We start from the raw sequence: 18,412 nt of genomic DNA, 5'->3' as shown, positions 1-18,412 counted from the left end.
AATAAAGTCTGACACAGCTTCCACTGTTTCCCCATCTATTTCCCATGAAGTGATGGGACCGGATGCCATGATCTTAGTTTTCTGAATGTTGAGGTTTAAGCCAACTTTTTCACTCTCCTCTTTCACTTTCATCAAGAGGCTTTTTAGTTCCTCTTCACTTTCTATAAGAGTGGTGTCATCTGTATGTCTGACGTTATTGATATTTCTCCCGGCAATCTTGATTCCAGCTTGTGCTTCTTCCAGCCCAGCATTTCTCATGATGTACTCTGCATATAAGTATTAGAGAAATGCAAATCAAAACTACAATGCAATATCACAATTACAATGCAATACCACTTCACACGGGTCAGAATGACCATCACCAAAAAGTTTACAAACAATAAATGCTGGAGAGGGTGTGGGGAAAACAGAACTCTCTTGCCTTGTTGGTGGGAATATAGATTGATACAGCCACTATGGAGAACAGGCTGGAGAGCCCTTAAAAAATTAGGAATAAAACTACCATATGACACAATTCCGTTACTGGGCATATACCCTAAGGAAACCATAATTTAAAAAGACACATGTTGTCTTTTTAATGTTCATTGCAGCACTACATTAGCTAGGACATGGAAGCAACCTAGATGTCCATCGAGAGATGAATGGATAAAGAAGTTATGGTATGTGTATAGAATGAAATGTTACTCAGCCTAAAAAGAAACACATTTGGCTCAGTTCTAACGAGGTAGATGAACATACAGCCTATGATACAGAGTGAAGTAAGTTAGAGAAAAACAAATATCATATATTAATAAATATGTATGGAATCTAGAAAAATGGTGCTGGTGAACCTATTTGTAAGGCAGCAGTGGAGATGCAGATCTAGAGAACAGACTTTGTGAACCCAGTGGGAGAAGAGGAGGGTGGGATGAACTGAGAGAGGATCATTGAAACATACACATTACCATATGGAAAACAGATAGCCATGGGAATTTGCTGTATGATGCAGGAAGCTCAAACAGGTTGTCTGTGACAACCTAGAGGGGTGGGATGGGGTGGGAGGTGGGAGGGAGGTTCAAGACAGAGGGGACATAGGTATATCTATGGCTGATTCATGTTGATGTATGGCAGAAATCAACAAAGTAATGTAAAGCCCTTATCATCCAATTAAAAATGAATAAATTTTGTAAGTTTTCTCTGCTGTGTTCAAGAAACTGGAAAAGTTTATTGCACGGTAGAATAAATTTTTGCACAGAGAATCTGGGAGCCTGGGTGAAAGGTGCATGTGGGAACTATTTCAGACTGCATAGTCTTTTTTGTAATTTCAGAATTTTGAATCAGGTAAGTGTATTACGGATACAATGATAATTGAGTTTGATGATTTTTTTTTTAAAAAGACAGAACTTTATTTGTATCCAAACTAGTCTAGCAGGCTATACTAGCTAGGTTTGCATATTTCAGGATCAGATAGAACAATCCAATACTTGAAAACCAGGCAACACTCTTGGTAAAGGCTTGCATCTCATCCAGAGATAAATTCAATACAGGCGTGTTGGAAGATGCCCAGTGGAAAATTTTTTTGAAAGCAATAGACAATTGTATTGCTTCTTACAGAAAACTGGTTGCTTTAAAAGCACAGGGTGGGTGTAATGATGTGTTAGTTAGTTAGAAACATGGAAAATGTATCTTGACCACTTGGTTTGAATCCCAGCTTTGCCACTGGTGATTTTTAACTTCTTCAGGCCTTAACTTTCTCATCTGCAATATGGGGATAATACTAGCAAGATTTGTGAGGACTGAATGAGATAACACTAAGAGTATAAGCTAGAGCATAGTATGTGCTATATGAACGTGGGCTATCGCAGTTAGTGGGGTTCCAGGGAAACTGCAGACACTGACACAGAGGCAGGAAAGAATTATCTGAAAACTTAAATGCAAATATTGAGAAGACAAGCTATCATCTGAGAAAGGTACTTCGTGTTGACCAAAAAAGAAGTACTTTAGAAGCAAATGTCTTAGAAATGATGCTAATAACAACTATTAAAGCAACAAAGTATCTGTGATTTAGTTGAACTTTTTAAATGAAAAGAAAAAGAGAAAGGAAGAAAAGAAAGAGAAAGAAAAGGAGGAAAAGAATATGTTGCCAGGGAAGGGCCCTTCTTCTGTTATCCGAGGATTTCAGAGGCATTCATGAATGTCAGAATCAGAAATGAAAAAATGTTGGGAAAAGCAACTGTATTTGGGAACACTGTTCAAAGGTGTTTAACATGTTGCTGGAAAGAGGTTTCCAATGGAGATGTATCTTTTGTTCCACCTTCACTGGACAGTTCTTTAAATACTTCACTGGACATATATACGATCTTTAGGAAAAATTATTTAATAAGATCTGTTACATATATGTGACATATAAATAAAGGAGAAAATACTCTAATAAAACAAACACGTATGGATCTATCGCCTACTAAATACTTGGAGTATTATCAAAATCGCTGTAGCTGCAAGTGTGTTACCGTTGCTCATTCATTCCCCAGCTTTTTTCTCTACATAGTTGCTCTTGTTTTTAAGCATTCAAAAATGGTTTCATTCTGTATGTATTATTCTATAACTTATTTTCCTTATTCAAATATTCATCATTCATAATTATACATAAATCAAACAAATATGACACACAGGTGATACATTTCGTTTTCACTGATGTATAATATTCCATTTAAAGCCATTCCACAATTAATTATGTTCCTGTCAATGGGCATATTGATTTGTTTGATTTGATTTTAGTATTTTTGCTCTTTCAGTGTTGCCATGAACAGTATTGCATGTATCTTTCCACCTCCCCAATGTTTATTGAAGTATAATTGACAAAAAAATATTGTATGTATTTATGGTATATATTACAATGCTTTGATGTATACATGCATTGTAAAATAACCACAATAAAGATAATTAATATATCCACCACCTCACCTAGTTACCACTTTATGTGTGTAGGTTATGAGAATACTTAAGATGTACTCTCAGTAAATTTCAACTATAAAATATAGTATTTTATAAGTATAATCACTATGCTATTAGCTCTCCAAAATTTCCCATCCTGCAAAATTGAAAGCTTGTACTCTTTTACCAACATCTCCCCATTTCTCCTATCCTCTAGCCCCTGAAAATCACAATTCTACTCTCTGCTTCTGCAAGTTCAATTTTTTTAGATTCCATGTAAAAGTGAGATCATGCATTATTTGTTCCTGGCTTATTTCACTTAGTATAATGTCCTCCGGTTTCATCCATATTGTCATAAATAACTGGCTGAATATTATACATGTATTTATATAGATCAAATACTCCAGTATTCTTGCCTGGAAAGTTCCATGGACAGAGGAGCCTGGCAGCCTACAGTCCATGGGGTCAAAAGGAGTTGAATATGACTAACAGCAGACACATACACACACACATACATACATACTTAGAGAGAGACCTATTTCTTAATCCATTCGTCAATGGACACAGGATGATTCTGTATACTGCTGCAATGAACAGGGGAATGCGGATATCTCTTTGATTTCATAGCTTTGGCATATATACCCACAAGTGGAATTGCTGGATCATACAGTAATTCCATTTGTAATTCTAGGGGGCACTTCCAAACTGCTTTCCCTAATGGCTATACCATTGAATATGTCTTAGTATACATATTTAGAGTATTTCTTCATGACAAATTATGACTGAAATTGCTCATTTGTAGAGAAATGAAATGTTTGGCTTTACAGAGAACGAAAACTTGTTTTCCGAAGTGTTATTAACTACCTACACTTCTATAAGGAGTACATGAGGATTCATATATATCCACACCCTCATCTACACTTGGTATAACAAGTGATATAACAACTTGGTATAACTTCTAAATTTTTGAGTGCTTATGTGTACTTAATTTGCATTCTTCTGATAATTAATGAAGTAAATGTCTTTTCTTGTATCTATTTGGCATTTGTATTCCCTCTTCTGTGAAATGGCTTAAAGGTGTTTCCTATGAACTGAATTATTACACAGTTATCTTTTTCTTTCTGATATGTAACCCTTTGCAAATTATATTCATTTGCTGTGGTGGCTTCTCTTTTTTCATAAATTTTTATAAAGGCTTTTGATTTCTTTTTTTTAAATTTTATTTTATTTTTAAACTTTACAAATTGTATTAGTTTTGCCAAATATCAAAATGGATCCGCCACAGGTATAATGTGTTCCCCATCCTGAACCCTCCTCCCTCCTCCCTCCCCATACCATCCCTCTGGGTCGTCCCAGTGCACTAGCCCTAAGCATCCAGTATCGTGCATTGACCCTGGACTGGCAACTCGTTTCATACATGATATTATACATGTTTCTTAATTTTTTTTAATTTTATTTTATTTTTAAACTTTACATAATTGTATTAGTTTTGCCAAATATCAAAATGAATCCACCACCGGTATACATGTGTTCCCCATCCTGAACCCTCCTCCCTCCTCCCTCCCCATACCATCCCTCTGGGTCGTCCCAGTGCACTAGCCCCAAGCATCCAGTATAGTGCATCTAATTTATCAATCTTTTATTTCTCTTTTAAAAATTCCTTCTCTACTCAAAGCCTCATAAGTTTAAAAATTTTATCTTTCACATCTAGCTATTTAACCTACATGTGAATTGATTTTTGTGTACAAGATAGAGTGCTAAATTCATTTTTTTCCATTTGGAACACCAACTTTCCCAGCACCATTTCTTGACTTTTCTATTTTTCCTTAACAATCTGCAACATTACTATATCAAATATACAATTCCCCAATAAGTTTGAGACTGCTCTGAACTCTCACTTTTCTTTCATTGGCCATTTTATTTATCACCTTAACAATACTGTACTGGTTTAATTAACACAGCTTTATAATAATATGCTTTATTTTAATACAAAAGGAGAGCCTGCCCATCCCAGCACCTTGTTCTTCGGGACTATCCTGATGAGGATTCTTGGGCTTAGCTAGTTCCATACAATATTCTAACAGATAACTCTGGCCTCATGATAGGCTGGCTTCTGTTCTGCTAACAAACCCCCATACTTAAAAAAAAAAATCAATTTCTTGCTCATGTTATATATCCTTTGTGTCAGCATTTTTCCATGAAGTCCCCATTCTAGGAACAAGGCTAACAGGACAGATGTAGAAGGCTCATTGCTGGTCCACAGCAGATGGAAAAAGAGCTCTGGAGGGTATGTTCTGCCAATGGAATGCCCTGACAGTAATGACACACACTTCCAAACATAACACATTTACCAGAACTGGTCACGGAGGCCCCACCAAACTCCAAGGCAGCCAGGAAGTTCTACTGACCATGTCTCTGGAAGGCAGCCAAAAACATTTGTTGAACTAATCACCATCACCTGCACCACTATCCCAACGGTTTCAGCAGCCTTCCTACAGGCATATAGATGGAACAGATAGAAACAGGAAGCTGAGGGTTAAGAGACTGCGTTCAGAATCTAAAGAATCTCATTCCACCATGTTACTCAGGGTCTACTTGGTAATTTACATTGTGCAATTCTAGATGCAAATCAAGACATGGGTTAAACAAACCTCTGGCAAATGCTGTGGAAATAGCATGTGCCACCTCTTTGAAGGCGGGAGGAGAAGGGGATGACAGAGGATGAGATGGTTGGATGGCATCACCGACTCAATGGACATGAGTTTGAGTAAACTCCAGGAGTTGGTGATGGACAGGGAGGCCTAGCGTGCTACAGTCCACGGGGTCGCAGAGTCGGACACGACTGAACGACTGAACTGAACTGAACTGAGCCTCTTTGAAAGTGGAAACTAGTAAATCAGAGAATGGATTATGTTGCTTATATTAAAGGAAAATTACGAAGCAGGTTACTGGGATCTCAAATTCCAAATACTATATTATAAACTCCTTTTTCTTTGTTAGCTAAACAGAAAACCTCTCTGCTGGTTAATCACAAGGAAGAAGATATTTCAAATAAGATAGAAATTCACTCTTTCTCTTACTGTTTATTTCTTTTAGCACAGATCTGGCCAAAGCAGCCTGAAATATGAAACATTTCAGATAACGGGCAAGTCATAGAAGGTAACCTGCAGTTACTCATAAATTATATCCAACGGTAATGAGTTAATCACTTCAGGTAAAACAGAATTGACAATGCTCTTTCTCCACTGACTGCAATTTCCTTTTTCTACCTACAGTTGAGTCCACTGTTGCTGCTAAGCTGCTAAGTCGCTTCAGTCGTGTCCGACTCTGTGCGACCCCATAGATGGCAGCCCACCAGGCTCCCCCGTCCCTGGGATTCTCCAGGCAAGAACACTGGAGTGGGCTGCCATTTCCTTCTCCAATGCATGAAAGTGAAGCCGCTCAGTCGTGTCCGACCCCCAGCGACCCCACGGACTGCAGCCTACCAGGCTCCTCCATCCACGGGATCCTCCGGGCAGGAGTACTGGAGTGGGTTGCCATCACCCTCTCCGGAGTCCACTGTTACATAGGATCAAAAAAGGTCAGTGCAACTTCATGGTGTTTGAAACAGATATAACTGCAACCTTCCTGCCACAGTTTACAAGTGCACAGTTTTAAAAGTGCCTATGACTATTTCTACATCTCAGTGCCATGTCTCATTCTTCCATAAATGCACAGAGCTAACCTACACTGTAAAATGCACAGTTACTAAGCCTCAGGCCGTGATTTCTCCTGACTTCCACTTGTCCCCAAGAAGAAAAAGAGCTACCACTCAGTGCAGCAAATCTGGTGAAAACATATGTAAACACAGACACAAATAAAAGCATAGAGCACTGAAGAAGAGTGGTGCCTCTGAGCCCAGCTGCCGGCGCCTGAACCTCAGTTACCCTCCCTCGTTAGGCTGTGTGAACTGGAGCAATCATAACACAGAAGCTAAGAGCCTGGGTTCTGGAATTAGCTTTGCAGATTCTGACTGTGAGTCTTTGGGAAAGATATTTAACCTAAGCCTCACGTTCCCCATCTATAAAAAGGGAAGAATATTAGTACTTACCTCATAGTGTTATTGCAAATGTTACTTTGTATGTTTTTATCTGTACTCCCATATTTATTGCAGCACTGTTCAAAATTAACAGTAATCAATACATAGAAACAACCCAAGTGTCTGTGTCCCTAAACAGATAAATGGACAAAGAAGATATACATATTCATATTATATATATTTATATTTATATATGAGAAACAAGGAAATTCTGCCGTTTACAAGAACATGGACGGAGCTTCAGGGTATTATGCTAAGTTAATAATTAGTAAGTTAATAATAAATAAAATGTCAAACAGAGAAAGACAAATATCATTACATATCATTATCTATACGTGGAATCTAAAAAAGCTAAATTCACAGAGACACAGTAGAATGGTACTAGCCAGGAGCTGAGAGGTGGGAGAATGAGACAGATGTGAAATGTTGGTCAAAGTAATAAGACAAATAAATTCTAGGAGTCTCATGTACAATGTACTGCTGGCTATAGGTAATAATATTGTATTATACACCTAAAAGTTGCTAAAAGAGTAGATCTTTGTTGTTCTCACCACAAAAAAAAAAAATTGTAATTATGTAAGATGATGGATGTGTTAGCTAACTCTATGGCGGCAATCATTTTGCAATATATAAGTATATCAAATAATTTTTAAGTGTTTAGCAGGGTATCAGGCACATAGTAAGTTATTGATTAATGATAGCTATTATTATAATGTGTGCTACGCTAAGTTGCTTCAGTCGTGTCCAACTCTTTGTGACCCCCATGGACTATAGCCCGTCAAGACTCCTCTGTCCAGGGGATTCTCCAGGCAAGAAGGCTGGAGTGGGTTGCCATTTCCTACTCCAGGGGATCTTCCCCACCCAGAGACTGAACCTGTGTCTCTTGTGTTTCCCACACTGGCAAGCAGGTTCTTTACCACTAGCGCCACCTGGGAGGCCCATTTTTATAACAGTAGTATCTATATCATCGGACAAATGCACTTATATTTACTACAGGACAAATGCTGTGACTGTCATTATAGACAGCTCAAGTTCACAGTGATAGTGTTGGGGAATTTAGACTGTACTAGAAACACGAGCATAGAATCTTAGGAATGGAATCAGTCTCATTTTATAAATATGCAAAGACATGAGCATCAAGAGGTACAACCTTCATGGGAAAGACTTTAAATACACAGTGAGAGAAACCTACAGGGCAGTCAAGGCCACTGCCTAACCAACCACTGCACTGTCTGTCCCAGGGGGCACTCCTAGCCCAGGTGCCTGCAGGTTGTCCCATAAAACAGTTTGTTCTCAAAAACACAGTCTGAATTCCAACAGGCCAGAGTCCTTGATTGCTTTTTTCAAGGATATGTAGTTGTAACAGAGTGGGAATGAGCATGGGTCAAGTTCAAAGGGAAGGTTAACACTGGGCTGAGGAGAGGATCTTATCCAAGGCCCCACAGCAGGCAAGACTGCTGCCTTGTCTCCAATTCACTCTCATCATCGACAGAAATTTCCAGACTTTCTAGTTCAGTAGCACTTGGGTGTCCTGAGATAGAAGCTACAAGTACCTAGGAGCTGTACGATTTTATTAGGCATTACAAGACCTCCATACCGGCTCTTTCCTCCCAGTCAGTGCTGAGAAACACTGGGGGACATTGGTGATGATGCTGAAGAGAATGAGGCAATAATAAAATTAGTCTCTTCCAGGCCAAGGGTTACAGACTCGGGTCTTTTCCGCGAAGGCCTCTGTGATGAGTGAAATACGATAGGCTCATAATCTGTAGCCCAGCTCTGTGTCTCTGGCTTTGCCTGGAGAAACGTGCGAATTTCTAACAGGCTGCAGCTCTTCATTGCCTTCTCACTCAGCTTCCACCAGCACCTTTGGCCTTTGCCCTCACCTCGCTGATGTTCATTTGTTCTGATGACAGATTTTCCTTCCACTCTCAGGCACTAGCCAGCCCAGCGAGCCACAACTCCCCCCACTTCCTTCACAGATGCCCTCTCATGAATAACCCCATTCATCCCAATCAGGGGAGAAATTGGCTGATCCCTAAGCACTGATTAATGCAACCTCCAACGCTAGCTTCTTTCCAACAAAGTAACCTGTTTTTTTTCTTGACAGACCAGCCCATGAACTCAGAGGGTGTATGTGTGTGTGTGTGATTTAATGATTTAATACAGCAACAAAATGCCAAGAATTTCTCATTTATATCACCTATTTGGTAACTGCTTTGGTATATGCAACTTCATCCCTTTCTCTCTTTTATTTGCTTGATTGCTTGGACTTTTCCCCCTTGACTGGGGGAAATTTAGGGTATAATCAATTAAAATTTTATCTGATTTCTATATCAAAAGAGAAGATAAAACTTATGGCTAGGATATATCTGTGGGTGTAGTTAATTTCTGAAAGGATCCCAGCTCCTTAAAAAGTGGGAAATTTTCTCCTCCTCTCTTGTAAGCAACTGGTGGACCACAGTGATGATCACAAACTCAGGAATACTACAGACTGTGAGGCGGGTGCATTAAATTGTACTTTACTAAAGACCTCCATTGTTAGAACCGGGCTTAACTGGGGCTATTCACCAGTTTCCTGTTTTCAGTTACTGTGTTAGTTACTGTTGGGAACAAAAAAAGTTGTCATATGACTCTTGTTATTAAGGCTCACAATCTCTGGTTACGAAGAAAAACATCCACAAAGAACTCCAGTTCAAAGTGGAATAACACAAAAAAGCACAAACTAGAAGGATCTGTGAGCTAACAGGGAGGGAAAGACGAAATGGGGAGACCAAGGAACATCTCGTGAAGGAAGTGGGGCTTGCGCAAAACTTTGGAAAACGAGGAGGAATTAAACAGGCAGACACCCTGTGCACTGCTTTATTTGCCTTTGTGAGGCTAATCGTGAGGAGACGTGATGTTACGCATCTACTCGCTTACCTGGAACCTCGTCTCCTACCCCAGAAGAACAGAAGCCCCAACAGAGCATATTCTGTGTGTGATCTTCACTGACCCAGCACCAAGAACAGTGCCTGTTGGATAAGTGAATAAATGGAGAGTCAAAGCTCTCCAGGTAGAAGCAACAGTCTAAGCAAAGGAAGGTGGGATCAAAAATTCACATTCACTGGCCATATTCCGTGTTAGGAATCATATAAGTCTTATAAATCATGTAAGGGATGTTAGGAATCATATAAATCATATAAGAAATAGGCACACGTTCTGTGTAAAGGACCAGATAATAAATATTTCAGTCTGTGACGGCCATACAGTCTCCGTAGTGTGTGCTCAGTCACTCAGTTGAGTCTGACTCTTTTGCAACCCCTTGGACTATAGCCCACCAGGCTCCTCTGTCCATTGAATTTTTCAGGCAAGAATACTGGAGTGGGTTGCCATTTCCTCCTCCCGGGGATCTTCCTGACCCAGGAATTGAACCTAGGTCTCCTGTGTCTCCTGCATTCACAGGCGGACTCTTTTACCACTGAGCCACCTGGGAAGCACTACAGTCTCTGTCACAACTACTCAACTATGCTGTTGTGGCATGAAAGTAGCTAGAGACAATAAGTGAAAAGATGAGTACTGCTGTGTTCCAATAAAACTTTATTTACCAAAATAGGCAGTGGGCCAGATTTGACCAACAGATGGTAATTTGCCAATATCTGACCTTTATAATAAGGCAAAGGCAAGGAAATGACTGCACTATTCATTATCAATCAGTTTATGTAAAAGTGTGATTAAAAGATACATTACCGATATTTGTATTATGAATTGATAACCCTGCTGCACACACTTTAGACCCCAGGTTATCCAAGGAACAAAGTCTGTGTTCAGTCACATTGACTTTCCTAGGCCTGAGTTGAAATTTGATTCCATTCCCTCTACAACTTTGAACAGTTACCAAAAATGATGAGCAAATTCCCAAACACGTGGCAGAGACACTGGAGCAGATATCCCCAGGAGAACTTTCTTACAGGATTCAGATTTAAATTTCTATTTGAAATATCTGGATGACTCAGCACTCTTCCAAACATATACAGGATAAAATAGTAAGCTCTTTTGTGGGGATTTCACATATAAATCCCAACTATTAGTACGCCAGAGTTACAATGAGATGAAGATAGCAACAAAGTGATACTAAGCAGGATATAGCACTACCCAGAATCTAGCTACTTAGAAGGGAGCTGATCCTTGCTTTGAAAAAGTTGGAAGGAAATTCTATACCAGCACAGCCATGGCTGAAGCAATTAGGCAGAGAAATTCAGGCTGTCAGGAAATGGGAGTCCAAGGAAAACAGCTAAGGCCTAAAGGCCCAGGCTATTCCCTGTGGGCAGGTCAGGGGTAAAATCCATAAAATTTAATCAAGACTGGAAGATTCAGACATCTGGATATTTATTGGCTCAGAGAAGTCAGAAAAGGCAGCTTAAGAAGGAGAGGTGAATGGCTGATTAGTGCCCCGGTTGGCCAGATGCCAGAATATTTTTCAGGTGAAGGCTTGCAAACTTTTTCAATTCATACAATTGTGCTATTCATATAGCCTTCTTTATTTTATGATCAATTAATGAAGAAGACTTTAAAAGGGCACAACCAAGTCCTTTTATCCAACTTCAGATTCAATATATCAAACATATCAAGTTAAGTCAAAGGGATATTTCCTATGAGTTTTAACATTTTCTATTTCTACACATCTTATGAAAAAAGTGAAGTGAAAGTGAAAGTCATTTTGTCATGTCCGACTCTTTTCGACCCCATGGTCTATATAGGACATGGAATTCTCCAGGAGATCTTCCCAACCCAGGGATCAAACCCAGGTCTCCCGCACTGCAGGCAGATTCTTTACTAGCTGACCCACAAGGGAAGCTCAATGAAAATAAATAAATAAGAAGGAGTTACATGGCAGACTATCTCCCCATATCCCTGAGCATACGGAAAGATTACCTTTCACAACCGTCTTGTTAGTCCTCCATCTGAGCTCTAGCCAAGCGCATGGAGTTAAGAAGTGATGTAACACTTCTTCCAGTTTTGGTCCATCAAATTCTCCAAACATGGTGTTCCATCCTCTTTCCCTCTTCCAGCAGGCTGGAATGAAAAAGTCCCCCAGAGAAATTTGAGAATCATATGTATAACATGGCAAAGATTCAACACTGCAGGAAACTGAAGTCTGGAATCACTGCATGGAGAAGAGCCAGTAGACCAGGAGAACCATCATTGTACTGTAATGTGAGTCTTCAGCCTCTGATGTGTGTCTACTGTAGTTAGCATCACCTTAACTAATGTGAGGCAGAAGAGCACACTTTAACACTGGAAAACTTTTGCATATATTACCTCGCCTTACAGAAAAAATATTTTTAAAATCAATATAAAAAACAATAAGAATAAATACATGAAATTAGATTAAAATAACATCATCCTCATGTATGCAAAGTTCAGTCATCTGGAAGAGTACAAAGTGAACAAAATAGTTCTTTGAAACTGGGATAGGCCTAGAGGATCTATACTGGTATTAATTCTTGCAGACTCTTGAGGAAATGGTGAAAAGAACAGACTTTCAAAGATTGTCACACAGGAAAATCCATTAAGGACCACTAGCAGACACGGACAAATGTTTGCTTTTTCCTTTCCTTTCACCTTAAAATTTTCTGTAATTTTCTTTTTCTTTTTTTCCCAGTCTCTGAACTATTATAGTAATCACTGGTATTGCCTGCTGCTGCTGCTGCTAAGTCGCTTCAGTTGTGTCCGACTCTGTGCGATCCCACAGACAGCAGCCCACTAGGCTCCTCTGTCCCTGGGATTCTCCAGGCAAGAATACTGGAGTGGAAGCCATTTCCTTCTCCATGGTATTGCCTAACACTTGACTATTTTGCTACTGAAATGCAAGTCTGTGTGCCCAACGCACAGTGGGGTCAAATGTCAAAATGTTGGCGTTTGGATCAGAGAAAGGTTTTAGCAAATAGAAGGGGAAAAAATGGAAGCAGTGACAGATTTTGTTTTCTTGGGCTCCAAAGTCACTGCAGACAGTGATTGCAGCCATGAAATTAAAAAACACATGCTCCTTGGAAGGAAAACTATGACAAACCAAGACACCGTATTTAAAACCACAGACATCACTTTGTAGACACAGGTCTGTATAGTCAAAGCTATGGTTTTTCCAGTAGTCACATATGGATGTGAGGGTAGGACCATAAAGAAGGCTGAGCACCCAAGAATTGATGCTTTCGAACTGTGGTGCTGGAGAAGACTCTTGAGAGTCCTTGGACTGCAAGGAGATCCAACCAGTCAATACTAAAGAAAATCAATCCTGAATATTCATCGGAAGGACTAATGCTGAAGCTGATGCTCCAATACTTTGGCCACCTGATGCAAAGAGCTGACTCACTGGAAAAGAACCCTGATCCTGGGAAAGACTGAGGGCAAGCGAAGAAGGGTGTGACAGAGGATGAGATGGTTAGACAGCATCACTGACTCAATGGACATGAATTTGAGCAAACTCTGGAAGACAGTGGGGGACAGAGAAACCTGGTGTGCTGCAGTCCATGGGGTCACAAAGACTCGGACACGACTTAGCAACTGAGCAACAATAATGCAAGGAGATGGGTGGCTCATCCTTTAAAAACTCCAAACTCTCCGAAAGTTCTCAGAAAAGCCCTTTTCTAAGAAAGATGAGGGAGGGGCACGGTGAGTTGTTGCAAACGTCTTGGTGTTAGAGCCTTGGTTCTTGAAGTAAGGTCACCGTCAGGTAACAAAGTTCCCATAAATCTCTACCAAATGAATGTTATTCTCTGTTCTGACAAGTAAGGGCAAGGTCCTCAGGGACCACTTTAACCCTGAGGTCCAGCCCTGGCTGAGAGGAAGCAGGTCTCAGGTGGCAGCTCCCTCAGGGTCGGGTCCCCAGACCCTGCCCAGCTACATCACTGTGGGAGCCAGGTGCCCAGGATCAGCCAGCCCTCAGGCTCCTCGGGCCACCCAAATGGCAGGAACCAGGTCCCTCAGACCACTGTCCCATGCAGTCGGCCGCCGCCATTATGTTGCAGAGGCAGGGCTCAGGGAGAAGTTCACCACCACCTCGAGGCCTGGGCCAAGCCAGTGGGTGGCCTTGGCGAGGGCTCTGGAGCAGCAGGACACAGCCCTCAGCCTGTTCCTGCTGGTCCGAAGCCAAGTGAGCTGGAGGGGAGAAGCCTCTTACCTCACTCTCCTCTAGACGACCACCACTCTACCAACTTTGGCTGAAAAGTCCCACTAATTGTCGCTCTCAGGCTGGTGCTCACTTTGGGGAGGGACCAACTGCATCACTGACCAATGGCTGAGCAGGTCTATTAATGGTCGTTCAGTGACAGTTGCTAGCTTGGGGGAGGAGCCCCTGCAGTGCCGACCAATGGCTGGGCAGAATCACGAATGGTCCCATGGCAACTGCTGCCTAGTAACAGAGTGGTGGGGGGCGGGAGTGGAGTTGGGTTATGTGAAGCAGTCAGTCAGTTAAGTCGCTCAGTTCAGTTCAGTCACTCAGTGGTGTCTGCCTCTGCAACCCCATGAATAACAGCACGCCAGGCCTCCCTGTCCATCACCAACTCCCGGAGTTCACTCAAACTCATGTCCGAGTTGGTGATGCCATCCAACCATCTCATCCTCTGTCATCCCCTTCTCCTCCTGCCCCCAATCCCTCCCAGCATCAGAGTCTTTTCCAATGAGTCAACTCTTCGCATGAGGTGGCCAAAGTATAGGAGTTTCACCTTCAGCATCAGTCATTCTAATGAGCATTCAGGGCTGATTTCCTTTAGGATGGACTGATTGCATCTCCTTGCAATCCAAGGGACTCTCAAGAGTCTTCTCCAACACCACAGTTCAAAAGCATCAATTCTCTGGCGCTCAGCTTTCTTTATAGTCCTACTCTCACATCCATACATGACAACCGGAAATATCATAGCTTTGACTAGACAGACTTTTGTTGGCAAAGTAGTGTCTCTGCTTTTTAATATGTCTCTGCTAGGCTGATCATAGCTTTTCTTCCAAGGAGCAAGCGTCTTTTAATTTCATGGCTGCAGTCACCATCTGCAGTGATTTTGGAGCCCCCCAAAATAAAGTCTCTGTTTCCATTGTATCCCCATCTATTTGCCATGGAGTGATGGGACCGGATGCCATGATCTTCATTTTCTGAATGTTGAGTTTTAAGCCAATTTTTTCACTTTCCTCTTTAACTTTCAAGAGGCTCTTTAGTTCTTCACTTTCTGCCATAAGGGTGGTGTCATCTGCATATCTGAGGTTATTGATTATTTCCCCCCACAGTCTTGATTCCAGCTTGTGCTTCATCCAGCCCAGCATTTGACATGATGTACTCTGCATATAAGTTAAATAATCATGGTGACAATATACAACTTTGACACACTCCTTTCCCAATTTGAACCAGTCTGTTGTTCCATGTCTGGTTCTAACTGTTGCTTCTTGACTGAGAAGCAATGGCTGCCTGCTAAAGGCTGCGCCAGGACAGGCTCTATAGTTGTTGTTGTTTAGACATTAGGTTGTGTCTGACTCTTTTGTCACCAGTGGACAGCAGCCCACCAGGCTCCTCTGTCCGTGGAATTCTCCAGGCAAGAATACTGGAGTGGGTGGCCATTTCCTTCTCCAGATGATCTTCCTGACCCAGGAATCGAACCCGTGTCTCCTGTGTCTCTTGCATTGCAGGCAGATTCTTTACCCCTTGGCCACTGTGGTTCTATTACAGTATCATATTTATTCCATGTATGTAATCCAGCTATAGTGCAATTCCATAAGTACAGAGACCAAGTCGTGAACATTTTTCCTTTTGTCCCTCAGAGGTCCCAAGGTCCCAAATTGAGTCCATATCATACTGTTCAACTCAAGATCCACAATTATTGTTTATCTGTGGCAAGGTCCTGGTTTTATTTGGTTTGGTATAGTGTGAATTATTTTTCCTTTTTATTGTCTATCTCCAGTTTTAATTTTCCCAACACAGGCCCTCATTTTAGTCTATTTAACACATATATTCCCATTCCAACTTTTTTTTAGATGTGTACTCAGGCTGGAAAAATAGCATTGTTTTTGTGTGTGCATATTATATACATAAGTGGTATTTTACTATCAACCTCTGTGTGTTACTTTTTCAATTCAGTCTTTTGTTTTTGAGATCCACTCATGTTGCTACATGTAAATCAAGCTCATTTCTTCTGACTCATGTGTAGTATTCTCTAGCATGATAATTGACTTGGAAACCATGAGCATCTTATAAAAGTAAATACTATTTAAGAATTTGATGGGAAAGTTTCTAGTTGGCCACCAATTGTCTGGATTAGTCAGGGATTTTATTAAATTTAAATTCTTGGTTAACGATCTAGAATCAGAGTTGGCAGTGTGTTCATTTCATTCAGAGATGATAATAGGTTTGGAAGTAAGAAACTAGCAGGATGACACCCGCCTCTCCCCTTCTCCCTGCCTTCTGTCTCTGTCATAATCTGATTATAACTTTGTGAGAAATTAACAGCAGGACCTTCCTGTTTTGTACAGCTTCTAGAAAACTGTGGCTGTTCGGGCAGTTCTTGGGAAGATAGAAGCTGCTCACCAATGGTTTCACTTCTTGATGTAGATAACAAGAATACCATCATTATCTTCCCTCCATCCTACACCCTTAATCATTCTCTCCTTCCTTCAAAAAGTCTGCAATTACAGTCTCCTGAAACTAAAAGCTTTAGTTCAGTGTTTCTTAAGGTTCGGTAACACAAGGCCATATGGACAGCCAAGTACCTTAGGCATTTGCAAAAAAAAGGAGATTCCAGAGCCCTTCCCTGATGAATCAGCATCTCTGGAATGGAACCCAAGATCTGTTCTTCTACAACTTCCTTTGGTCGTCACAAAGCACTTTAAGGATTGAACCTCTCAACCTTGAACCCAGATAATCCTTTGTGATCCTATTCAGACACTAACGTATTTAGTGTGTCCAGACTGTAGTAGACTTCATGGTTATAGAATGTTGAAACGGGAGCTACTTACCTGTATTACTTGATCTTGACATTTATAGCAAGAATGGTCTACCTAGTCCAAGTATTTATATTAAGCAATATCCAAAGAGGGTTATTTTCCTTGAGATTTTATAAAGATGACAGATCAGTTCAGGCCATTCTATACAGAAAACCAATTTCCATTTCTTATACACACTGATAGGTAACTGAGTTTTGAACATAGTCTCCTAACTGAAAAAATAATGAGTGCCTCTGAAAGAGGCCAAAGCTCATCTAGTCTGCATTCTCTTCTGTGACACAGATCTCTCTAGGGGGCTTCCCTAGTGGCTTGGTGGGTTAAGAATCTGCCTGCAATAGGGGAGATCCAGGTTCGATCCCTGGGTCAGGAAGATAGCCAGGAGAAGGGAATGGCAACCCACTCCAGTACTCCTGTCTGGAGAATTCCATGGACAGAAGAGCCTGGTAGGCTACAGTCCATGAGGTCTCAGAGAGACAAACATGACTGAGCTATTAACACTCACTCACACACACACACACACACACACACACACACACATGTGCTCTCTATACTGCTGTTAGAATTATCTGCATTCACCTTTGGGCATGGTTTTGCCAGCATCTGACTTAACATAGAGGTCTGCCTTTGCCCGAGTTCTCTCTTACTACAACTTGAGGAGTTTTTCTGTTGTTTTTTGTTTGTGTTTTAAACTCACTGTTACAGGCACAGATCCATCCTATTGAAATCAAGGCAGAAGTGGCAGCCTTCGTTGCTCAGAAAATGTAAGTCCTGCTTCGGTCACTTCTTATATAACGCCATTAAACCCAACCCTCGTGGTAATGAAGCTGATGCTGCACACAAGAGGGAGCAAGGGGTGTCCACATCTCTGCTTCCAGCTCCGAGAGCCACCTTTGGAGTGCAGTGGGGGAGGAGGAAGGCAACAGAGATCTTCAGGCCAGCCCCAGCTTCATGAAAAGCCCTTGTGCCCAAGTGGATGCCAAGCCACAAAGCAGACTGTGCATCCTCTCTCCTCTGTCCGCTACAAAGTGTCTGGTCCCCAAGGACCTAAAGGCTCACAATTCGATGAAATCGCTTTGGAACAGTTTGGTGCCATTCAGTGTAATTTCCTTCATCAAACCAAAGTTGAGACCAGGTCATTATTTTTTGGATGACAGTCATGTCAAATATTGCAATCACCATCTCTGTTCATCAACAAATTATTTGGAAATTATTAAAATGATTTTATGAGCAATTTGCACCTCATTTTAAATCACTCAATAAGCAGTACAATGACACATGTATCCCTACATGTATCATTTGTAAGCTACGTTTTCTATTACTTTCTGAATGTTGGATATTTTGAATATCATTTCTGAGTGCACATGTGTGTTTTTGGGTAGAGGAGAATGGTGAAGCTTACTGTTCAATTTCTTTTTGTCCAGTTTCATGTGAGAAACCTAATTTAGATGATAGAACCAAGTT

General features: G+C 41.0%; 1 long non-coding RNA gene across 1 annotated transcript; it reads right to left on the bottom strand.

Moving 5' to 3' along the window:
* Nucleotides 1-2: 2 nt before the first annotated feature.
* On the bottom strand, nucleotides 3-14,638 carry LOC133237755 (uncharacterized). The gene is made up of 3 exons (XR_009733327.1): nucleotides 14,148-14,638; nucleotides 11,903-12,043; nucleotides 3-266 (listed from the first exon to the last, which is right to left on the bottom strand). It is a non-coding gene; the product is annotated as an uncharacterized LOC133237755 (long non-coding RNA).
* Nucleotides 14,639-18,412: the final 3,774 nt, after the last annotated feature.

Source organism: Bos javanicus, chromosome 24, assembly GCF_032452875.1.
Source record: "Bos javanicus breed banteng chromosome 24, ARS-OSU_banteng_1.0, whole genome shotgun sequence".
In the NCBI taxonomy this organism is placed as follows: domain Eukaryota; kingdom Metazoa; phylum Chordata; class Mammalia; order Artiodactyla; family Bovidae; genus Bos; species Bos javanicus.
The sequence above is the reverse complement of the archived record's forward strand: the minus strand, read 5'-3'. Positions and strand labels throughout refer to the sequence as shown.